The following is a 9421-nucleotide window of genomic DNA, read 5'->3' as shown; positions in this document are numbered from 1 at the left end:
AGGAAGAAGTTACCCAGAGAAAGCCTTATCTAGAATTCTATAAGAAGAAATAAGTGCTGGCTCCCGGGACACTAGGAAAGAGGTTAAGCATTGTTAGGGCACTATTAGACACTATTAAAAACTCAACTGGAATCCTTGATGAAAGGAAGTCCAAATGGCCTTTGGAGATTTTGGGTCATCTCTCCACCTGCACACTAGAACCTGGCTGGTGGGGCTGGCATGGAGAGCAAAGAAAACTCCAGAAGGACATCACTGCCAACTTGGAAGACATAAGGAAGAAGTACTACTACGAAGGGGTCGTCACAGAAATGCAACTGGGTTTTCTGGTTGGACCAGCAGTGCACTACCAATTATAACACTCTCAAAAAAAAAAAAAAAACCTCCGGGGGCTGGAGATACGGCCTAGTGGCAAGAGTGCTTGCCTTGTATACATGAAGCCCTGGGTTCGATTCCCCAGCACCACGTATATAGAAAACAGCCAGAAGGGGCGCTGTGGCTCAAGTGGCAGAGGGCTAGCCTTGAGCAAAAGGAAGCCAGGGACAGTGCTCAGGCCCTGAGTCCAAGGCCCAGGACTGGCCAAAAAAAAAAAAAAAAAAACAACTCCGGAGGGGTGGGACATGAGCACCAAACTGGCAATGAGGAAGAGGCAATCACGGCTCCTGCCTTGGACACTGTAGGAGCCACCATTGTTGTCAGGATTCAAGATACTAGAACTCTGGAAAGCCAGCCCAGTGCCTCAGCCAGAGGGGAGCCCTATCCCATGGGTCCCAGTACCTGGAGAGAAAGGAGACCCCGAGGGCTCCGGCTCCCCCTGCACCCATGGCTGGACTTGAGCAAGGAGATACGGGGAAGTGGCTAAACCACCTCATAACCACTCTTGCTAACTTATCAAAACTAATTTTTTAAAAATCAGTGTAACAAGGGATAGTCTCCCTGTTTGTGTCGCTGCTGTTTATTTTTGAGACAGGTTAGTTTTTGACTGTATGGTCCGGCGGGCCTGGAACTCATGCTCCCTCCTGTCTTTAGCCTCCTGAGTGCTGGGATTGCAGGTGTGCGCCACCAGACCTGGCATCTTTTACTTCATGGATTCTGTAGACTGCCCCCTCCCTGCAAATTGTCATCTCGGCCATGACAAACCAGATTATCTTACACAACAATGATACTGTGAATAATATTGAAAATAAAAACACAGTAGCTGAGAGGCCCCAAGGTGGTGTATAATTATATAGTTGTACCAAGTACTTGTGAATTTTAAGATTTTACACACTGATTTTCAATATACATTGTATAATATGGTGCCATTAAATCTTCTTTGAAAACATTGTTTTGCAGATTCGACTTCTGGTTTAGAAAATCTTGAAATTTGCCTAAAAGGTACTCTGACCCCCTTGTGTCTCTGCTGCGTGTCTCCATCTTTGTCCCCAACTTCTTCACTATCATGGCCTCCACTTCACTTGGGTCACTCAGGTTTCATTGCCCACCAATCATTTTCTCAGGAAAAACTCCCCACCACATCTGGGTGAGCGAGCCTCCCGTGACAGGCTCTCTAAATTCCACTAATTCCTCTCTCAGTATTAATGATTATTTTCCTTCCCCTCCCCCCACAATTTGTTTAACGTTGGTCTTTCTGTTGAAATCACTATGGTATAACCAGCACCTAGCAGGATATCTCCCCAGAGAAGACCCTAAAACAGAACTTGCTAAACGGCAAATTATAATAAAAGGTTAGTAAAGAAAAAAAAATACTGTTAAGGCATTATGTTATGGATAAGCAACCTTCCGAAAATGTTTTTTTTTTTTTCCCTTTAAATGGGGGGTGGTGGGGTGGTAGAGACCTAGCTCCATAATTGACAGCTAGACCCTTCTCCCGGGACCCTGGCTGCCTTGACAAAGAATTCCTAGCCAGGCAGCCAGATGGCCTTCATGCCAACACGGCCAAGTATGTCTCCAGCTCCAGAAGGCTCTGGCCCAGCAAGCAGCCTGCCACCAGAGTGGACTTTTGAAAACGTAACAGCACTTCCACCCAGGCTGGGGGTGGAGGGGGCTCTTTGGCCCAACAGAAGACCTTTACCAACCTGCAAAGGGATGTCCGTTCCCCGCCCCCCCCCCCACAAGTCCACTCAAGAAAGATCCATAAGAAAATGAGGATGCCTAGAGTTTCTCAGCTTCCGGGCACTTCCCTCTCCACCCAAGCACATTCCAAATCCAGTTTAGAGTATTGTGATCTTGCAGGAACACTCACCAGCTGTTAGCTGCCTTGACCTTTGAACTTTGTAGATTGAGAGGCAGAGGGCGTACCACTAGCTCTCCTCCCCTCCCTACATGGGATGAGGTATTCCTCACACTGAGGCCATTGGGTCCACCAACTCAAGTGACTTATGGGTGACCTAATTAATACACATGCGTAAGAAAATGTCAGAGGGGCCTGCCTATCCCATCCTGTCCACAGACTCTGAAACCAGGCAGGTCTGATGGCCTTTGTCTAGACTTGGCCCTCTCCACCTGAAGGCCCTCTAGGGCAGTTAAAGCGAGAGCCCTCTAGCCTAGGCCTTAGCTTCAGCGCCTGGAGCTTTCTGGGTGCAGCAGGTATTGGACATCCAAGTAGAAATAAAGTGGGCCTTGAATTTCAAAGTCTTCTTTTCCAACTAAGGCTAATGAGGTAGGTTTGAGAAAGACTTTGATCTTGAAATAGGTTGTCCTAGATTTAAGGTCTTGGATTTGCCACTGACTAGCTGTGTGACCTTAAGCCAGTCCCCTGAAGTATCTTCCTCGAAGCTCCCCCCACTCCTAGTTTCTGTAAGGACCAAATGAAATAGTAAGAAAGCACCTCACGTCTGTAAGGCTCATAACTCTGAATGGACATGGACTGTTCTCCAAGTTGGGAAAGTGCCTCACCACTGTAAGGTGTCTCTTCCCTATTTCTCACGTTGATGAGTGGTGTGTGTAAGGTGAGGGTAGGTCTTCAAAATTCGTGGGCTGCTAGATGGGGCAGAGAGCTGATCAGCGTGGCTAAACACCCACTGAGCAGTGGGAAATGAACCTTCACTGGCCGCTCTGCTTCCCCAGATTACTTATTGCACCTCATAAATTACCATCCTGTTTTATTTCCCTTTTATAGTCTCTTCCAGGCTGTTTCTGACGATTTACTTTCTCTGCTCTGAGCCAACTATGTTGGAAAGAGTGTCCTGATCTTTATCTTTCTCTGCCTACAACTCAGCCCTTAGCAACTGACCTGGAAGCTGGGGAGTGGGGTAGCCTCCTTTTGGCAGTGCAAGCAGCAGATCCAGGAACCAAAGAATTGGGATGCCCACTACCTCCTCGAGTGTCCGGAAGTCACACCCAGGGTCCCTAAGAGTATGTGGATAGCGCGCAAGCACTAGGGCAGAAGAGACAGACTTCCTTTACTTTCCTGCCTTCATGTGAGGAGTGTGCTCCCCAAAACACTGGGAGCTACCAGGCTGGGCAGGGAGCTGCCTCTGTATGGTTCAACACACCTCTTGGGAACCCCGGGCTGGTCACTCTGGCAGCAGCCAAGCCTGGTAGTAAATCCTTCAATGTCTTGACCGAAGGCCCAGACTTCTGGTATGTTAGGAAGACCTCCAAGGTCCTTTGTCAACTTTCTTCAGTTCTACCTTTGTGAGGAGCTGGGTGCTGGAGGCCCTGATGGGGGTCACGAGCCTTGTACCCTAGTCCCAGTTCTACTACTAGCCAAAGGCTAGTAATTACCCTAGTGTCCATTTTCACAATGAAAGAAGCCAAGAAGTTCCCTTGACTTCCCTCCAAGACGCCATTGCTGCTCCTAGAATGTGCCCCAGGACATCTAAGCATTTGACTGTTAAGTAGGTGCCCACTATCAATGAGTGGGCTGTCAGGTGTCACTCAAACACTCCTGCTTTAATGAAAGGCCTTTTGAATGAAGTCTATGGGTGGGGGAAGATTTGAATGAGGCTCTTGAGCCTTGGATATAACTTAACTGAGGCTTTGTTTTGTATCCTAATTAAGAGGAACGCAAAACAATGGCAAAGCCGCCTTCCTGTCATTATTCAACAAGAGGAGGATTTGTGTTCAGTACAACCCTTGTTATAAATGGCCCATAACCAACTCTGACCTGTTTGTCTGGCAGCCTGCTTTGAGGATAGGAGGTGACAAGGGGAAAAAGCTCTACATGCTGAGCTTATGAGAGATGGAAGGACCCCAATGGGGACTGTCCTTATAGTAATCTGCCAAAATGAAGAGAACTGCTGGTCACCTACTTAAAAATATCCAGAAAAGAACAGCAAAGGACATGGGAGGATGGAGGAGGAGAGGTTGGGGGGTGGGCGGGGGTGTTATTCAGGTTAGAAGATCTTGAGACACAGGTAGAGAAAAATGGAGAGGACGTAAAATGGGGAGGAGGGGCAGCACTCTCTGGGCCTCAGTTTCCTCATCTGTAAAATAAGGGGGTTAGACAGGCTCTGACCTTTGCTCTTGTCATTTAGCCAAGTCAGTGGATCCAGGGGGAACCACGGCAGGGCAACAAAAGGGAGAGAGTTAATAGAAATGGGGTTTCTTGGTTCTGTGGCACTTCAGAAGAGTAGATCCAACTATGGAGATTGGGCTACAACCTCGTCAACAAACTAATAGGATGCTACTCATGAAATTTTGTTTAGAAAAAAAAAATCTTCCAAAAAACAACACATCACAGTGAATCACAGAGCTAGTGAGGGTCCCCCACCTCCATACTGTGGGGTGTGACATAGGTGTACCAAATGACGGAACAGCTCTCTTGAGGGCAATGTTAACATCTAGTTCAAATTAACCCATAGTCCAAGTTCAGCTTGTATTTTCCTCAAATCTCATACCAATATGTGACTCCTCACACCGCCATACCCCTAATAAACACCCAAATTGCATAGTGGGTGTATGTGTTTAACATGAGACACTGGGGAGCAATAAGCTTTTGTTTTCTTCTTTAAAAAAAATTCTCGGAAGGGCTTTTTGCCAGAGGTTATAAAGGGGAAAGTGTGTGGGAGGGGTCAGGGAGAAGCGAGGGAGGCATTTTACAATTTATCAAGATGTGAGTACAGGCCCTTCTTTGTGTAAGGCCTAATCTGAGTGCTCTTCATTGAGCTTCTTAAATTAAGAGGCCACATCCTTAATGGCTACCATCTCCTCTGCAAGCAAAGTGAATCATTAACATGAAATCTGCATCTCTGGTGCTTCCAAGGTGAGCCCAGGGCTAGGCCTGGGTCCTGCAGCGTTGGGCAGCACTGGGGAGGGAGCCAGGGAAGAGAGCTTTCTGGGGAGAGGCCTGTGTTGGCCAAGTCTGGCCTTAGGAATGAGTCTTCAGTCTGTCTACTTGGGAGGTGAGGCTCCCATCTTTCCTGACATGAGAGCCAGGCTTCTCTGAGACTGTAAACCTTCGGGCAAAACTCTTCCTTCAGCTCTTTGGGCTTCCTCTCCTTTTAGAAACCTGTCATGACTTATTCTTCCCAATTTGGGCTGAGAATCACCTGTTACAATCTAAGACACTGGATGACAAGCCAATAGTCTCATTCGTATAGCTTCACCCACTCCCATAAGTCCATACACATAGGACACAGGTTAACACTAAATAAAATAGCCCACTAAGTCAGTGAAAGTCTCATTTCTTGACATTCCGGAAAGAAAGGCTCAAGTGCTATGAAATCAATTCCCTTAGCTAGTAGAGGTACTAGGAAATCCCTTGAAAATGACTAGAGAAAGAATAAGCTGTGATCTGGAAGAATAGACTTGGTAAATAAGTAAAATTCAACCTAATGTGTCAGGCACTTGAGCCAAATGTTCTTTGGGAAATAACACAGCCCCAGCGCCCAAACAGTGAACTGTCTAGTTGGGAAAGCTAGGTTTACACAAACTCACTGGCTAAGTCAAAAGTGAATCTGACCACACACTATCACATCAGACCCAGACCCTTCATTCTCCCCCTAACCTTGGGGTTTCTCTGTTGAAATGCAGGGCCTAGGTACCCTAAGCTCATCGCCCCTGGGGGTTTTCTGCACTTATATCAACCACCTACACCTCAGCCTACTCCCTTCCAACCTACGTTGCCTCTAAGAATTCAATCTCTTCCTTTTTTTGGCTGAGGGTATCAGGGATGAGGAGATCTTTCTGTTCTCCACTTCCTTGCTGTTTTAAGGATTTTAACTACAGAGAAATAAAGGAGTTGGGAAAAGTAGAAATATCCAGAGATGTCAAGGTATAGGCTCTTGGAGCTTCCTGAGTTTTGGCCCCTAATTTACAGCTTCTGATTTCCTTCTAGAAGCATTACTGAAGTTAAGCATTGCCCTCCAGGAAGCCTCCCAGCCCTTTCCTTCCAGAAGGCTCAGCTAAGTCCTCCAGGCGACTTTATTCTTCAAGCTTGGTTATTCAGCACGGATGCTTGGTTAGCTGTCTCAAAAAGTTGGAATAGAAATCAAGGTATCCAAAGACAAGGACACTCCTGCTTAGGGAAGCAGCCTAATGGCTCTAACATGGGCTCTTCTGGGAAAAGAAACTAGAATGTACCCTCTCTACCTGAGAGTCCTGTGCCTGGCTCCATGCCAGTAACCAGTAGCTTGCCCCTTCAAGATCTGACTCTTCCAGCCTAACCATCATAGCCCCTGGGCCCAGGCCAGCCTGTGTTCCTTCTGGGTGGATACCTTCGTTTTCCTGTGGGGCTTTCTCACAGCTGAGTAGAGCCATCTTCAACTAACATGTTCCTTGGAAAGTATTTCTCATCATCTCAGAATCTTCCCTTTCAGACCATAACACACACCTAATACTTTAGAAGTCTAGTCCCTCCAATTTCTGCTTTGAAGCTCAAGCCCTATTTCAAAACATTTTTCCCTCCTCATTCTTCTTCTGAGTCTATTCCCTTACAATTTCCCATGGCTTTCTGTGAATATACTAATAATGATAGGTGGATTTGGGGTAGTGGGTGAAAACATAGATCATTTTAAACTATCTTAGTGTGTTTACACAGATGCAAATGCTATCATTTCAGCCCCCCCTCCATTTGTCTCAAAAAAGCTCTTTCAACTTATGCTTTAAAAGGAATGGTTTGGGATGTGACAGAGATGGACAGCAGAAACAAACCCGTCTCTAACTGCATTTCCCTGCTGGTTGCACAAACGGTACCTGTTATCACTAAAAGGCTGCTGCAATTTTTACCTCTGTGTTACCTCTCCACTCCCCCTTAGGAGTGGCCAAGAAGTACAAAGTGGGCAGGAGAGGAGAGGCCCCCAGGGGTGGACAGATATAATCCAGGACTGTCTGGAATAGAATATGGAGGGACTTGGAGTCCACCTAGACCATGGAGATGGAGAGGGCTGGCGGTGAGAGAAAAGATCTTGGTAATTCAAGGTGGACAGGAAGGAATGAGTGTTTCGGGCAGAAATAGGGTTTGAAGGTGCTCGGAAACTTCTTGGCAAGGACTTTAGTCTAACTAGTAACATGAAAATATCCCCCCAGGTCCACCCGCCCCTCCCTCCCCGCCCCCTCTTTTCTCTCCACACAACCCTTCCTTCCTTTCCTTCAAGCTCAAGGACTTTGGAAGGTAATGTCTATCCGCCCAGAAGCCCCTCTCCCCTCTTCCAGGGGTCTAGGTGGCGGGCCCAGGTGTCCAAATGGGCTCCACAGTACCCCTCAATCACTTTTACGCGTTCAAGGGGAGGTCCTTCCCCAGTGCCAAGCCCAGGGCGGCCGCCGGGTCTGACAACGGGACAGAATATTTGAAATCAGGGATGTCTTGGGAAACATCGCTAGCTTGATCCTCGTCCCCCAGCCCGGGCGTCCGGAGAAGACGCGGTGGACACACGCCCAGTCCCCAAAACTTCACCGCCACCGAGTGAGCCCCCGGCCAGGGAGCCGGGCGGGGAGGGCCAGGCGCCGCCGGCGGGATCGCGAGCGTGCGGTGGGCGTGGCCCGATGGGCGGGGCCTGGAGGGCGGGGCCGGGCGGATGGGGCGCGCGGCAGGCGGCCGTTAGAGCTACTCGGAGGGTGGGCGCGCTCCGCTGACCCCACCTCCAACTCTCGGCTAGCGACCGTTGAGAGCGGGGGGCGGGGCCATCGTGACTCCACCCCCCTGCACGCGTCATTAGAGGCGGGGCGGGGCTTGCCACGTGGCCCTTTGCACTCGGCAGTCTCAGCGGCCGTCGCCGCACCGCGCCGAGGCCGCGGGGTAACCGCTGTCCGCAACGGCCGTCTGCGTCTTGCCCCTGCCGTGCCACCGGCGCGACGCTGACTTTTCTGAGATGTCTGGAGCACTCGGAATCACCTCTCGCTCCTCGAGGGGTGTGATGAGTCTCGATCTCTCCCAGAAGGGGTGCAGGAGGGAGTGGGGGCTCGCAGGGCCTTTCCATGAAGGGCGAGGAACCCACAGGGAGGCCGCGTTTTTGTGTGTTTGCGGGGCTGGTTGGCCCCGGAGGGAGAAGATGGGGGCTGCGACTCCCGCACCTCCGCCCAGGCCGGGCTGGGCTGCCCGGGGTAAAGACCGGGGTGGGGGGGGGGGGGGGGGGGGAGCGCGGCCGCGCTGTCGTCCTGGAGGGCTCCAGGGCAGAGGCTGCTCGCCCAGGCGAGCAGGATTTGGGCCCCACAGGAAGAGCAGCCCCGGGCTTAATATCTTGATATGAGTGGGGAATCTCGAGACTTTCCAAGTCTAAGATCGATCTAGAGCTTGGTTCCTATGGATGTGGAACTTGCCGGGGCTGCTTTGGAATTTAGGAGCAACCGGGGGCATCTTGAAATGCCCCCGTGGAGGGAGGGTCGGTCTGTGGCAAGAGGAATAAAGGAGGACGTGTGATACTACTTCGAATAGACTTACAGCATGCTCTTACCCAGCAGGAGTCAGTGGCCACTCACCACACTTAGCCATGGGAGGTGTTGAAATGTGGAAAATTAATGGACTTGGATCAGCTAAGGATGCTGGTAGACTTCAGGGGTGGGCAGATGCCAGGTGGAACTATTAAATAAGGACTTGATGGAGTGTCTTAGGATAAGAGAAAGGAGGAGAGTTTGAAGGGGAAGAAGCAGTACCCCCCCCCTACATTTTTGGAGAACTGTTTCCTGACCATTCAATCTGTCAGCATAATGTGTGTGGGTGTGTGGGGGGGGGGGGTTACTAGCTCCCTCCTAAAGATACCCAGAAGAAATGTCTGTCATTCACAGATTAATCCAGAGGAACATCTTTGGGTCTGACCCCGAGGTCCAAAAAGGTTTAGGTATGCGGGGCTTGGATCCAGCAGCAATCTTTTTCCATTATGAGCCTCTGGAAAGGAACTCTTTCCATTTCAGTGTTCTCTCCTCTGATTAGAACCCACATCCTCTGGTGTTCTGAGAGGATCATGAGGCATTGGGTCAAAGTTCAGATTAGCTCTAATTTAACGCTGCCCAGGTGGCATAGGTGGATCTGTGTAGGGTCACA

This window comes from Perognathus longimembris, chromosome 6 (genome assembly GCF_023159225.1).
Source record: "Perognathus longimembris pacificus isolate PPM17 chromosome 6, ASM2315922v1, whole genome shotgun sequence".
NCBI classification, from domain to species: domain Eukaryota; kingdom Metazoa; phylum Chordata; class Mammalia; order Rodentia; family Heteromyidae; genus Perognathus; species Perognathus longimembris.
This window is presented reverse-complemented; position numbering follows the sequence as displayed.